The following is a 15,992-nucleotide window of genomic DNA, read 5'->3' on the forward strand; positions in this document are numbered from 1 at the left end:
ATGGCAGCTAACAAATATCCAAAACTCCAGATCCAGGAGATCCTATGCACTGTGGGTGCACATCCATACATGCAGGCAAAATACAAATATCAAAAATAGATTTGAAAAAAAAGTGAGATCCCCACCTGCTCCTCCTGCCTAAGACCTCTGGATGGACTAGCCTCCTAAGCCAGACCCTCAGTCAGCTCACTCAGTCTTAATACTCCTACACCTGGACCAGCTACATTTTCCTGTTCCAGGGCTCGTATCTACTTTGCTTAGCTAGGTAGACCCTCCCTATGCTATTCCCCACCCCAACCTTGGGCTTAGGCCCCCTTCTGATCTTGCCTCCTGAGACCTCCAGACTAGCCTGCCAGAACCTGGCAACTGGATCCCCATAGTTTCAAATTGGGCCTAGGCACCTTCCCCCTTCTGGAGAGCTCTTGACTAGTCAGCTTGGAACCATCCTCTTCCACCAGTAGAACAATAAAGAGTGAGAACCTGAAGCACAGACCAACTACCTACTCATACCAGATCAGAATACAACCAAGCTACATCAACAATATAAACAGAACCAAATGACAACTCAACAAAGCCAGGCTAGAATTTCATATCATACACACAACCAACAAAACAAATTCGTATGTTCAGACCACAATGCAAAAACACAAATAATATGAAAACTAAGACAATCTGTCCCCACTGAAACCTATGGAAATGTATTACAACAAGAACTACATAAAGGAACCCCAGGACTCAGAATTTAAAAGGACAATCATAAACATGATCAAAGAATTCAATGACTTTAAAGAACACAAAAACAAACAACTTAAAGAACTCAAATAGGATAGGAATAAATGACTGAAGCTCAAGAAAATATGAATACATAGCTGAATGAAATGACAAAGATAATTCAGGACTTGGAAAGTGAATTCACAAAAGAGATAGAAATGTTGAAAAAAATTCAAGCAGAAATGAAAATGGAATTGGAAAATTCAATAAGCCAATTTGAAATGACGGAGAAAAAAATCTCACAAGTAGAATAAATGAAATGGAAAACAGAATATCAAGACTGGAAGATAAAGTTGAAGAATTGGGCCACTCTACCAAATAATATGAAAAAAAAATGCAGGAAATGTGGGAAACCATGAAAAGACCAAATCTATGCATCACCGACATAGAGGAAGGACGAGACTCTCAGGTGAATGGCATTGTCCAGCTCTTTGAAAGGCTTATAGAAGAAAACTTCCTAAATTAAGGAAAGACATACCTATAAAGATATAAAAAGCAAACAGAACACCAATTAGACAGGACCAGAACAGAAACCTCTCATGGCATATTACAGTAAAAACACTAAACGTACAGAACAAAGAGAGGCTACTGAAAGCTGCAAGAGAAAAACAATAAGTCAAATATACAGAAAAATCCATCAGAATTACAGCTGACTTTTCAATGCAAACTATAAAAGACAAAAGAGCCTGTAGCAAAGTATTCTAAATTATAAATGACAACAGATGTCAACCCAGAATATTTGACACAGCAAAACTGTACATCACAGTTTAAAGAGAAAAAAATCTTCCATGATACAAATAGTCTGAAAGAATTCATGTCCATCAAACCAGTCCTACAGAGAATACTTAAACCAATATAAAGGACTGAAGAAAGAAATGACCATACTCAAGAGGTTAGAGAAAGAAAACAAATGAAGGTATAAAGCACAGAAACACAAAATAAGACAAGAACATAAACAGAAAATAGAATGACAGTAACCAATACACACCTTTCAATAACTCTAAATATCAATGGCATCAACTCCTCAGTCAAAAGACACAAGCTGGTTGAATGGATTAAGAAACAAAATCCATCTGTTTGTTTTCTACAAGAAACTTGCCTTACCTCCAAGGATAGGTATTATCTTAAGGGTGAAAAAAAAAAAAAAAAAAAAAAAAAAGGAAAAAAAAAAACCCAAGTAAAAGGCACTATGAAACAAGTAGGAGCTACTATTCTACTATCTGACGAAATAGACTTCAAACTAAAATTAATCAGAAGCAATAAGGAAGGTCAGTGTATTCTGAGCAAGGGAAAAATTGACCAAGAAGACGTAAAAATCATGAACATATATGCACCAAAGTTGGTGTACCCACTTTCATAAAAATGGTACTGTTGGACTTTAAGACACAGATTATCCACAACTCAGTTATAATAAGTGGCTTCAATACCCCACTTTTCCCAATAGACATGTCATCTGGACAAAGAATGAAAAGAGAAACAGCTGAATTAAATATCATACATCAAATGGACCTATCAGACATTTATAGAACAGTCCACTCAAGCACCAAAGAATACAGTCTACTCAGCAGCCCATGGAAGTTTCTCTGAAATAAACCACATACTGGAGCACAAAAGAAATCTCAAAAAATTTCTAAAAATTCAAATAATTCCATGTATTCTATTAGACGACAATACAATAAAAGTTAAAATCAATAGTACTAAGCTCTTATAACTATGCAAACTCATGGAGATTAAACAACACATTCTTGAATGATGAATGGGTTAAAGAAAAAAATCAAGAAAGAAATAAAGGTATCCCTAGAACCAAATGAAAATGATAACATAACACAACAAAATCTCCAGCACACATTAAAAGCAGTCCTAAGAGGGAAATTTGTAGCTCTAAGTACCTACATTAAAAAAAAAATCAGAGCACAAATTAATGTACATCAAGAATTTGGAAAAGCAAGAACAAACCAAGCCAAAACCCAACAGAGGAGCAGAAATAACAAAAATCAGGCAGAAATTAATGAAATAGAAACAAAGCAATACAAAGAATCAAAGAATCCAAGAGCAGATTCTTTGAAAAGATAAACAAGATAGACAGACACCCTAGGCCAGCTAACCAAGAAAAAGAAAGAGCAAACCAAATCAACAAAATCAGAGACAAAAGGGAAGACATCACAATAGACACAAAAAGGTCCAGAATATTATAAGGGACTACTTTAAAAACCTATACTGTATTAAATTTAAAAAGTTAAAAAGGAATGGATGACTTTCTAAATTCAATGGATCCACCAAAACTAAACCACAAAGAGAGGAACAACTTAAACAGACCCATAACAAATAAGGAAACTGAAACAGTAATACAAAGCCTCCCAACTAAAAAAAGCACAGGCAGACCTTCAAAGAAGATCTACAACAAATACTACTTAAATTAGTAAAATAGGTAGAAATAGAGGTAAAACTCTTAAACTCCTTCTATGAAGCCAGTATTACTCTAATACCAAAGCCAGGTAAAGACACAACAACAACAAAAAAGAAAACTGTAGCCCATATTCCTAATGAACACACATGCAAAAATTCTCAACAAAATAATTGCAAACTGTATAAAGATACACATCAAAAAGATCATCCACCATGATCAAGTTGACTTTATTCCAGACATGCAGAGATGGTTCAATATACATAAATCAATAAATTTAATAAAACATATAAATGAACTTAAAGAAAAAAACACATGATCATCTCAATAGATCTAAAAAAGAGCTTTGATAAAACTCAGCATGCATTTATGATAAAAGTCTCAGAGGGAATTGAACTAGAGGGAACATAACCTCAACATAATTCAAGCTATATACAACAAACCCACAGCCAACATCATTCTAAATGGAGAAAAACCAGAAGCACTCCCATTAAAACCAGGAACCAGACAAGGCTGTCCACTATTCCCACTCCTTTTCAATATAGTGCTTGAAACTTTTGCTAGAGCAATAAGACATGAGAAGGAAATTAAAGGCATGCCAATGGGAAAGAAGAGGTCAAATTATCCCTATTTGCAGATGACATGATATTATACATAAGAGAGCCCAAAAATCCCCCCCTGAAATTTGTAGAAATGATTAACACTTTCAGCAAAGTGGCAGGTTACAAAATCAATTTACAAACATCAGTAGCCTTTTTGTATGCCAATAACAAGCAACCAGGGAGTTCATGAAAACACCTCCATTCACTATAGCCTCCAAAAACAAAACAAAAACAAAAACAAAAAAACTCTAGGGGGGCTGGAGAGATGGCTCAGCAGTTAAGAGCACTGGCTGCTCTTGCACAGGACCTGGTTCACTTTCCTGCCACCCACATGGAGGCTAACAGAACCCAACACCCTCTTCTGACCTTTATGGACATTGTACAACATGGGTGCACTTGCATTTATGCAGTCAATACACTCATACACATAAAAATAATAAAATATTAAAAAAAATCTAGGAATAAGAACTAACCAAAAACATTAAAGAATTCTACAATGAAAAATCTAAATCTTTGAAGAAAGAGATTGAGGAAGATACCAGGAGATGGAAAGACTTCCTGTGCTCATGGATTGGTAGAATTAATATTGTAAAAATGACCATCCTACCAAAAGCAATCTGTAGATTCAATGGAATCCCAATCAAAAGCTCCATTACATTCTTCATAGACTTAGGAAAAAAACCACCCTAAAATTCAAATGGAATCACAAGAGTCCCTAGACACTCAAAGAAATCCTGAGCACAAAGAGCAATGCTGGGGGGGGGTTACCATAACAGATCTCAAACTACATTACAGAGCTATAACCATAAAAACAGCATGGTATTTAGCACAAAAACAGATGTATGGATCAATGGAACAAAATAGACCCAAACATAAGTGCATGTATTTTCAGCCACCCGATATTTAACAAAAGTGCCAAGAACGTGTGCTGAAAGAAAAACAGCATCTTTAACAAATGCTGCTGACAAAACTGGATCTCAGGATGTAGAATGAAATTAGACCATTATTTATCATCCTGAACAAACATCAACTCCAAATGGATCAAAGACCTTAACTTGAAATGCAAAAATTGTTAGAAGAAAACATAGGCAGTACCCTACAAGATATAGGTACAGGAAAGGACTTTCTAAATTGGGCATCAGTTGCTCAGAATTTAAGGAAAAGGAGGGTCACTTCATTCTGATCAAAGGAATAATTGACCAAGAAGATATTATAATCCTTAACATATATGCACCAAACTCTGGTGCACCCAAATTCATAAAACAACACTACAGGACCTTAAGACACAGATTAACCCTAACTCAGTAATACTAGGGGACTTCAATACCCCACTGTCTCCATTAGACAGGTCAACTGGACAAAGAATAAACAGAGAGACATCAGAATTAAATGATACCATACATCAAATGGATTTAACAGACATCTTTCAAATATTCCACCCAAGCACCAAAGAATACACTTTCTGCTCAGCATCCCATGGAACTTTTTCAAACATTTACTACATACTGGGCTACAAAACAAACCTCAACAAATACAAAAAAATTGAAATAATTCCATGCATTCTATCTGACCACAATGCAAAAAAGCTCAAAATCAATACTGGACAAAGCCCTATACAAATTCATGGCAATTAAACAATACACTCCTAAACAATGAGTGGGTCGAAGGAGAAATTAAGAAAGAAAAAAAAGAATTCCTGGAATTCAACAAAAAGGACAATACAACACAAAACTACCTCTGGGACACTTTAAAAGCAGTCTTAAGAAGGAAGTTTATAGCTCTAATGTCTACATTAAAAAAATTAGAAAGAGCCCAAATAAATGACCTAACACTGCAACTCAAGATGCTGGAAAGGCAAAAACAAACGAAACCCAAACCCAGCAGAAGAGAAGAAGTAAGAAAAATCAGAGCAGAAATTAATGAAATAGAAACAAAGAAAACAATACAAAGAATTAACAAATTCAAGAGCTGGTTCTATGAAAAAACAAATAAGATTGACAGATCCTTAGCCCAGTTAACCTCCAAATCAACAAAATCATAAAGGGGAAACATCACAACAGACACCCAAAAGACCCAGACCATTATAAGGGAATATTTTTAAAATCTACACCCTACTAAATTTGAAAATCTAAAAGAAATAGATGTATATCTAAAATCATGGGAACCACCAAAGTTAAACCAAGAAGAGATCAACAGTTTAAAAAGACCCATAACATATAAGGAAATTGAAACAGTAATACAAAGCCTCCCAACTGAAAAAATCCCAGGCCCAGATGTATTTACAGCAGAATTCTACCAGACATTGAAAGAAGGCCTCCAACCAATACTATTTAAATTATTCAAAATGATAGAAACAGAGGGAGAACTTCCAAATTCCTTCTATGAAGTCAGCATCACACTAATACCCAAACCAGATAAAGACACAACCATAAAAGAAAACTGTAGACCCATATCCTTAAATAAACATAGATGCAAAAATTCTCAACAAAATACATGCAAACCTCATACAGACACACATCAAATGATCGTTCACCATGATCAAGTAGGTTTTATTCCAGAGATGTAGGGATGGTTCAGTATATGCAAGTCAACAAACGTCATTAATCATATAAATGGACTCAAAGACAAAACGACATTGTCATCTCAATAGACGCAGAAAAGGCTTTTGACAAATTTCAGCATGCATTTATGTTCAAATTCCTAGAGAGAATTGGACTAGAGGGAACATACCTCAACATAATTAAAGCTTTATACAACAAATCCACAGCCAATATCATCCTAAATGGAGAAAAACTGGAAGCATTCCCATTAAAACCAGGAACCAGACAAGGATGTCCACTGTGTGCACTCCTTTTCCACATAGTGCTTGAAACTCCTGCTAGAGCAGTAAGACAGGAGAAGGAAATTAAAGGAGTACTAACTGGAAAAGAAGAGGTCAAACTATCCTTTTTTTGCAGATGATATGATACTATACCTAAGAGATCCCAAAGGTTCCACCAGAAAACTCCTAGAACTGATCAACACTTTCAGTATAGTGACAGATTATAAAATCAGTCTACAAAAATCAGTAGCCTTTCTATATACCAATAACAAACAATTAGAGAAAGAGCACAGGGAAATGCTCCCACTCACAATTGCTGCACAAAACCATAAAATATCTTGGAATAAATCTAACCAAAGACACCAAACATCCCTACAATGAAAATTTTAACTCGTTGAAGAAAGAGATTGAGGAAAACACCAGGAGATGGAAGGACCTCCCATGCTCACAGATTGGAAGAATTAATATTGTGAAAAAGACCATCCTACCAAAGGCAATATATACGTTCAGTGCAATCCCAATCAAAATCCCCATGAGATTTTACTTCACAGAATTAGAAAAAACATCCTTAAATTCATATGGAAGCTCGAAAGACCCCAGCAACCATGAGCACAAAGAGCAATGCTGGGGGGATTACTATACCAGATCTCAAAGTACACTACAGAGCTATAGTCATAAAAATAGCATGGTATTGGCACAAAAATAGACACAGAGATCAATGGAACATCATTGACGATCCAAACCTGAGTACATGCAATTTAAAGGTGCCAAGAACACACAATGGAGGAAAGACAGCAGTGTGACAAAACTACATGACAAAATATTAAAATTTGGATTCTACATGAAGCATCTAAAGACTTTTCTGAAAATTCTTAGTTCTAAAAAGCTTCAGGAAAAAGAAACATTCTTCCACACTATAAATCATTTAAAAAGTAGCAATGAGAATAAAATGAAAGGCAACTCAGCTTGTAGAGAGGTAAAGGGAGATTGGAAATCTAGGCCAGAGGAAGCAAGATGGCCAAGAGAATCAAAGCTAATCAGAGAGTCCTGCAGGAGGATGAGGGCAGAAGTTGCTGTGGTAGAGAGGGACTCAGTGAGTATGTTATCTAACAAAACCACAAACAGAACAGAACAGAAAACATTAACCCCTCTCAGAAACAGGTGTAAATTCTCAGCCCTTTACAACCCAAGGACAGGGATACAACCTGTAGGTGCTTTCCTGGTTTGGTTACCAGTTGAAGAGCTGGGCACACCACACAGGCAGTTATCACAGGAAGCAAGCCATGTCTATGACACCACAGCAGTAGGATCTTAGAGCTTAAAAAAGTCCTATACTTGTGAGTTCCCACAAGTTGTAAAGCAAACTGAACTCAGCCTAGGATCAAAAGCTGAAGGTAATGCTCAGTGGCAGAATACTTGCCAAGCACACATGAGGCCTTGGGTTCGAGTCCCAGCACCACAAAAATGAACACAATCAAAATCCCCATGAGATTTTACTTCACAGAATTAGAAAAAACATCCTTAAATTCATATGGAAGCTCGAAAGACCCCAGCAACCATGAGCACAAAGAGCAATGCTGGGGGGATTACTATACCAGATCTCAAAGTACACTACAGAGCTATAGTCATAAAAATAGCATGGTATTGGCACAAAAATAGACACAGAGATCAATGGAACATCATTGACGATCCAAACCTGAGTACATGCAATTTAAAGGTGCCAAGAACACACAATGGAGGAAAGACAGCAGTGTGACAAAACTACATGACAAAATATTAAAATTTGGATTCTACATGAAGCATCTAAAGACTTTTCTGAAAATTCTTAGTTCTAAAAAGCTTCAGGAAAAAGAAACATTCTTCCACACTATAAATCATTTAAAAAGTAGCAATGAGAATAAAATGAAAGGCAACTCAGCTTGTAGAGAGGTAAAGGGAGATTGGAAATCTAGGCCAGAGGAAGCAAGATGGCCAAGAGAATCAAAGCTAATCAGAGAGTCCTGCAGGAGGATGAGGGCAGAAGTTGCTGTGGTAGAGAGGGACTCAGTGAGTATGTTATCTAACAAAACCACAAACAGAACAGAACAGAAAACATTAACCCCTCTCAGAAACAGGTGTAAATTCTCAGCCCTTTACAACCCAAGGACAGGGATACAGCCTGTAGGTGCTTTCCTGGTTTGGTTACCAGTTGAAGAGCTGGGCACACCACACAGGCAGTTATCACAGGAAGCAAGCCATGTCTATGACACCACAGCAGTAGGATCTTAGAGCTTAAAAAAGTCCTATACTTGTGAGTTCCCACAAGTTGTAAAGCAAACTGAACTCAGCCTAGGATCAAAAGCTGAAGGTAATGCTCAGTGGCAGAATACTTGCCAAGCACACATGAGGCCTTGGGTTCGAGTCCCAGCACCACAAAAATGAACAACAGAAAACTTGGATCATAAGAAAATTTCACATGGCCTGTACACTATTTTGGTTCCTTCTTTACACGAATCACCACAAATTTTGGATAAAAGTTCAAAATTAAAACCAAATGTGAGCCAAACAAAAACCCAGGGCATAGAAGTTACGCTGTTGGTGGAGGGGAGGGCACAAACATCAGACCGCTCACCAGTATTAAAAAAAAAAATGCTACAGAGCATACGAAAATGATTCTTGGAATTTCTCTAAGAATTGAAGTTACTTTAATGAATTCCTCATCCAGAAAACCACAATAATAAACATTTATTGCTGTTTAATGTACTAAGTTTTAGGGTATTTTGCTACCCTGTAGACAATGAATATAATGTCCAACAGGGGCAATTACACCTGAACCTTTGAAATTATCCTCTCAACCAGACAGAAGTATGCATCTCTGCTGGACAAAAATCATTTGTATGCTGTCAGTTTTCTTCAGGTTAGCACCTGGGCCCTAATCTATAGTAAACAGTTAAGTCAAACAAAAGTTGCACTCCTTTAGAGGAGGACTTTCCAGCCTCTATAGTACCAACACTTGGGGCTGAATAGATCTTTGCTGAGAAGGGGGGATTTGAAGACTGCCCTGGTTATTGTATTTAACACCACCTCTAGTTTCTGCCCACTCCATATTATAAGTACTACTTTGCCCTCTTCAAGATGTGATAACCAAATGTCTCAAACATTTCCAGATATCCTTGGGTGGTGGAAGGGCCCCTCATTGAGACCCATATCCATGCATAGACTGATCTAGAGGTTTGCTAAAACACAGATACCTAGGCCCCATTCACACAGTTCCTAATTTGTGCTCCATGGTGGGCCCAACAACTTGCATTTCTAAATTCCTGGGAGAGGTTGGAGTGAAGTTGCTGGTTGGAGCTACATTGCTTTAAGAAGTCAGCTGAGTCCTAGGCAAGCATTTAGACACTGCTCCTGCATGGTACCCAAAGAGCAGATAGCTGGGGTATGTTTGCCTTCGTTCCAGTTTTTGGATCACTTTTCTTAGCAATTCCTTTTGAAGAACTACAAGGGCAAGATAAGTATTAGTGCAAAACTAAACCCTCCTAAATAGCAAAATAAAAACAACACAACAAAAAACAAAACCAAGAGACCCAATATGAAAAGCTTAAAAAAAGTTATAAAGACAGGCCAGGCATTGTGGCTTATACCTTTAGTCCCAGCATTCGGGAGGCAGGCAGATCTCTGTGAGTTCAAGGCCAGCCTGGTTTACATAGTGAGTTCCAGGTGAGCTGGGGTCCAGAGCTGTGGTTCCCCTCTGGGAGCTGGAATTGTGGTCCCCCACTGTGAGCTAGAGCTGTGGTTCTCCTCCTGTGAGCTGGAGCCGTGCCCCACTCCCACCCTGGCTGTGAGCTAGAGTTGTGGTCCTCTCCTGTGAGCTGGAGCCATGGTCCTCTCCTGTGAGCTGGAGCCGTGGTTCTTCCTATGAGCTGGAACTATGGTTCCTCACCTGTGAGCCGGAGCTGTGGTTCTCTTCTTGTGAGCTGGAGCTGTGGGCCCCTCCTGTAAGATGTAACTGTGGAACCCTCATGGTAGTATGGACTCCCAGTCCCAGGAGGGATGATCAGAGTGGACTGTGCTGGATCAGGTGCTCACCCACTGTTGAAGATTAATGCATCTTTCAGCTCTCACTGGAGAAGTTCTCTTATGCAGCAGATGGTGGTTGACACAGAAACTTAGGGCTTTCTAATGCATGGGGAGGAAGGGGCTGCAGAGCGCTTATCTCTGAGTGGAACGCCTCTGTCAGGCTTCTGAAGCACAGAGCTTGGGGACCATGGCAGAAGAGGCGGTGGAAATATTGTAAGAGCCAGAGGTGGTGGATGGCTATGGGGTTCGGGGGGCAGAGTTCTGCAGACGGCTGGTTGGTTACTCATGTGAACTCACAGCAATGGTGACAGCATGCACAAGTCCTGTGCAAGCTCCAGGGGATGCACCCATGCTGGAGAACATTTGGGAATTCAAGTTAGACGCTACAGGCTTTATTATCCAGAGAGAGTATATTGAATTGAGTGGGGAGGGGAGGATGTAGGGAGGTGTGGATGGGAGAGGGGATATCAAATTTTATTGTATGGAAATCACAAAAATTCAATAAAAATGCTTAAAAAAGTAACTAATACAAAAAATTTACTATGCATTACCTAATCAGAAATTAGAAATTAAATATACTAGTAACAGAATGCCATGGATTCTTGTTAGGACCTACCTCACAAAGGGACAAATGGAGGCAAAGCAACAATGGTAACGAATGTTAAGGAGTGAGTCCAGAGGAATGCAGTGTGTCCCCTAAAGATCACAGAACTAATAAACAGGTGAAAGCAGGAGTATCAGATGTCTCAAATGAGAGAGACACACACAGAGAGAACTGAAAGTAAACAATGATTTTTAAAAAGTCCTCTTTCTAGTACCTCACACTATCATCTTTATTTTTCCTGTGTCTAAAGTGACTTTGAAGGTGGATTTCTATCCCACAAGCAGGAGCAAGTTATATCCCCCCAAAAGGGCTTAGCCTGGGATATGATGCCTCTCCCTGTGTGCAGCAGTCTGGGATTGACCCTCAGATACACGTAGGCATTTACCAAATGGTGTAAGCCTTTCTGCTAGACTGCACATTAAAAAAAACTTTAAGTATTTTTATTTTATGTGTATGAGTGCATTGCCTGCATGTGGGTAGGTACTGTACACGTGCGGTGCCAGAGTAGGTCAGAAGAGGGCATCAAATCCACTGAAACTGGAGTTACAGATGGTTGTTAGCCACCATGTGGATGCTGGTAATCAAAACCTGGTCCTCTGCAGGAGCAACCAGTGCTGTTAACCGCTGAGCCATCTCTCCAGCCCCATCAACTGCACATTTTTTAAGTTTATACATTATAGTTCAACAAAATTTAAGTAATTTTATTGCTTACATTTTCATGAAATGAGCATTTACTCTGGTTGGAATAAATATTTCATAATGCAATTTGACACTAAATAGATCTTAACTACCTTACTGCATGAGAACTCCTGAACATGAAAGAAGCCATTTAACAGTATACGAGTTTTATCTAATGTTTTGACAGATTTGACTTTCATACAACATTCTAATGATGTTTTAAGCAACCCACATAACTAACTCATACTTTTGGTTGCTCTGAACTCAGAATATCCCTAGATAGGTTAATTTGATCCTTAAGGAAATCAAGTGTAAAAGAACTTAAAAGCTTAAATTGCTCTGGATGGATGCAAGGAGGCTGTCCTGCACCAACATTTTGGTTGTCTTTTAGGTACCTGAGTGACTTTATACTTTGGGGCAATCTACAAGAGGAAGATGTAAGATCTATTTGGTGAAGAGTACTCATGGAAGAGGGGGATCTGGAAATTGATGCCTTTGTTTCAAGTGATCCACCTGAGAAGCCTGCCACCTGCAATGCTCCATGTGAGCAAAGATGTGAATTCACTGGCACAATCCTATCTTCATTGTTTTTTCAGTGCTGGTGCTGAGGATTGAACCCACAGCCTCGAGCATGCTAGGCATGCATTTAACCAACAAGCCACATCTCAGCTGAATTATACTTCAGATGATTCCAAAACAAAACAGTAACAAGTGCTGAATGTTCTAGAGATACGAAAGGAATTTTGTAACATGAATCAATAAGCAAGGAGTCTCCTAGTCAGTCTGCAACGCATGCCCTTTCTTGTTCGAGACAGTGCTTGTTACAAAGCTGCTATTCTATAGTCACATACTAAACACTACCAGGAAAGGCTATCATGTTAGAAAAGGTTAGAATTAAAAGCAAAAGGATGCACATCTGACTGTCCTCATAGATGCTTTGCGTGGACATTGGAGATGCTGCAGGCTGTTTTGAAGTTGCGAAGAGGAACTTAGTGCCTCACACTGTGCAAATTTGTTCCAAACTTGGACCAAGATGAAAAATGAGATACTCTTCCAAAGAGTCTGCCTTCAGAGTTCCTTAGGATTAATTACCTTCTCCACTGATGTCAACAGAGTGCATATTTTAGTACCATGTACTACTGGGACAGGAACTTTACACAGATTATCACATGTAATGCTCACAGCTCTTCTGAGGTGAGAATTATCCTCATTTTGTAGATTGAAAGATTATGGTTTACTTGGGTAAAATAACTTGCTCAAGGCCATACAAGTATCTAGTAAACTACCTGGGATACAGGACAGCTGCTCCCTAGCACTCTAAATCAATTGTTACATATTTGTTGCACGTAGTCATTGTTCTGACATTATATACTTTAGTGCCCTGATTTGGTAGAGAACATACAGTACAGGAAACGTGTACTCTCTAACCTTCCTTTTCTCATACCAAATACCTCAATAACTTGGTAATGAGTTAACCTTCAGAGAGCAGCACCACAAAATATTAAACTGAAAAGATAAGCCATTATAGATTATCATTTTGAATAAGATCACAAAAGATATCTTGTTTTTTTTAGGAGGATGGGATTTATCTTCTGCTATTTCATTATTTCACTCATTTCTAATAATTGAAGGCAAGAACAACAGCTGGCTTGTCACTGGCCACCTTCTATACCATGTAAACTTGTTTCTACTAAGAAACAACTGTCAAGCAGGAAAGCCTTAGGCCCTTAGAGATGAGGCTGGGCTGGAGGGTGTAACTCAATGGAAGAACACTTGTGTAGCATGCACAAGGCCCTGGGCTCAATCTCTGGTACCACAAAAAAAAAGTTGGTTAAGGCCTGCTTGAAGTGCTGAAAGTGATGCATAACTGGTACAAACTGTTTCAAAAACTCAAATCTGATTTGTTGCAAACTTTTTTCTGTAAATACCTCAAGAGTAGCAGCATGAGGGCTGCAGATATGGTTAAGAGCACTGGTTGTTCTTGCAGAGGACCCAGGTTCAAATCCCAGCCCCCACATGGTGGCTAAGAACCATCTGTAACTCCAGTTCCAGGGGGTTCGATGCCCTCTTCTGTCCTTGGGCATTGCACGACATGGGTGTACTTACACACATGCACATAAACACTCATACACATAAAATAAAAATAAATAATAAAAAAGTTTAAAAAAAAGTAGCATTATAGGTGGGCAAGGAGACATGTACCTGCACCCCTGGCACTTGGTATAAGAAACGTTAAATATTAATCTTTTGCTTCAAACCCTGCAAAATTTGAAACTTGGTTTGAAAGGCTGTGAGGTCGGACTCCAGCTAATGGGGATGAAAGCCCACCCAAATATCCGGGTCCTGTGTGCTTGTTGGATCTGACTGACCAGGCAACACAGCCTTTTGCAAAATGAAATCTGTCTTGTCAAATTACCTTTGCTTTGTCTGTGTGATCTTTGTGAGGTATTGATGGGGTCCTTGGACTTGCGTTAGGGCAGGATTGTGAATTTAAGGCCAGCCTGGGCTACACAGTGAGAGTCTATCTCTAAAGAACAACAAGAAAAATAAATATAAGATACAAGGAATGCTAATCATGTTTGTTGTGGATTCTTAAGGATTCTACCACAGTGGACACTTTGGATTCTTATAAGATTTTCAATTACTACATTTTCTGTGGGAATGACTTTTATTAATGGACATAATATGGCCTAATGGCATTTTAAATAACCCCAGCACAACCATGAGCTCTGGGTTTGATGACCAGGGCATCTCCTTGGCAACCTCAGTTTGGTATTCCTAAAAAGATAATGAATGCATGTGGCTATGCTTGAGGATTAACAGCAAAGCCTGCAAGCAGCACAGCACTTACCTCCATCGGACACAGTGCAGACTGGGAAGGACATACTGCCTTGCATGAAGACAGGATGGCCTGTGAAAATTAAGGGTGGAGCCGAACTTGAACTTGTACTTCCCCAATGAAGCTGGAAAAACCATTTTGAATAAATTATAGGTGTGGCCTGCCCAGGGCAGTAGGAGAAACAGGGTCCACAGCTAGTTCCATTGGGTGAGGATACAGACTGCGCCATCTGCACAGGTTGAGGGGATAAGAGAACCATCAGAACGGTTCTGGGAGACAGAGGGTTTTAATAGATAGCTGGCACTAGTATCCTCCGAGTTCGGGCCCACTCTTAAAAACCTGAGTCTATTTGTTCAGGTGATTGTGATGTTGGCACAATAATAAACATCACAATTCTCCCAAAAACTCCTTGACTTTTTGTGGTCTTGCAGTGTATAGCACTTCACATTATTAAACTTTTACTGTTTGTCTTTCCCCTCTCAGTGATGCTCTGGAGCTAGTCTGAACTTTCTGTCTCATTGTTTCCCCAAACTCCAGAAAAGTAGCTCATATTTATTTTGAAATTGCTCTTGAAAAGGCCACAAGATGTAATGGCTGCCGTTTATTGATCTTCCCTGTAGCAGCTGTAGTTATTACTGAGCTCTGGAACCAGATAGCTCCAGCTTTAATTCTAGCTTCCTCACCTCTTAACTATATGGATACAATTCACTGTCCAAGCCATCCTAGCATGATCTTTCACATGTGAAATGAATGTGACAGTACTGCTAGGGCTAGATTTTTTTGTTGTTTGTTTTCGACAGGGCTGTATCCCAGGCTGGCCTTGAACTTCCCTGATGATGACCCTGAACTTCTGGTCCTCCTGCGTCCATCTCTCAAGGGCTGGGATTACAGGAGTGTGTCACCATGTCCAGTTTATGCAATGCCAAGACTGAACCCAAGAAGACTTCATGCATGCTAGGCAAAAACTGTACCACCTGAGCTACATCCTCACCACTCAGGTTACTCTTGTTAAAAGAAAGAAAAAAAAAGGCACCTTTGAGCAAGAAAAAGCTTCTAGAACCCAGAAGCATTACAGATCAAAAGGTTCAGAATGCCCTCAACTCCTAACACAAGTACAGGCTCTTTACAGAGAAAAGGAAGTGACATAGGAGACCTGATTGGTTATAGAGGTCACCTGCCTGACATGGACATGGTCTGACAGCTGGTACCTGCAA

The sequence above is a fragment of the Nannospalax galili genome, unplaced genomic scaffold (genome assembly GCF_000622305.1).
Source record: "Nannospalax galili isolate Female #2095 unplaced genomic scaffold, S.galili_v1.0 scaffold344, whole genome shotgun sequence".
NCBI classification, from domain to species: domain Eukaryota; kingdom Metazoa; phylum Chordata; class Mammalia; order Rodentia; family Spalacidae; genus Nannospalax; species Nannospalax galili.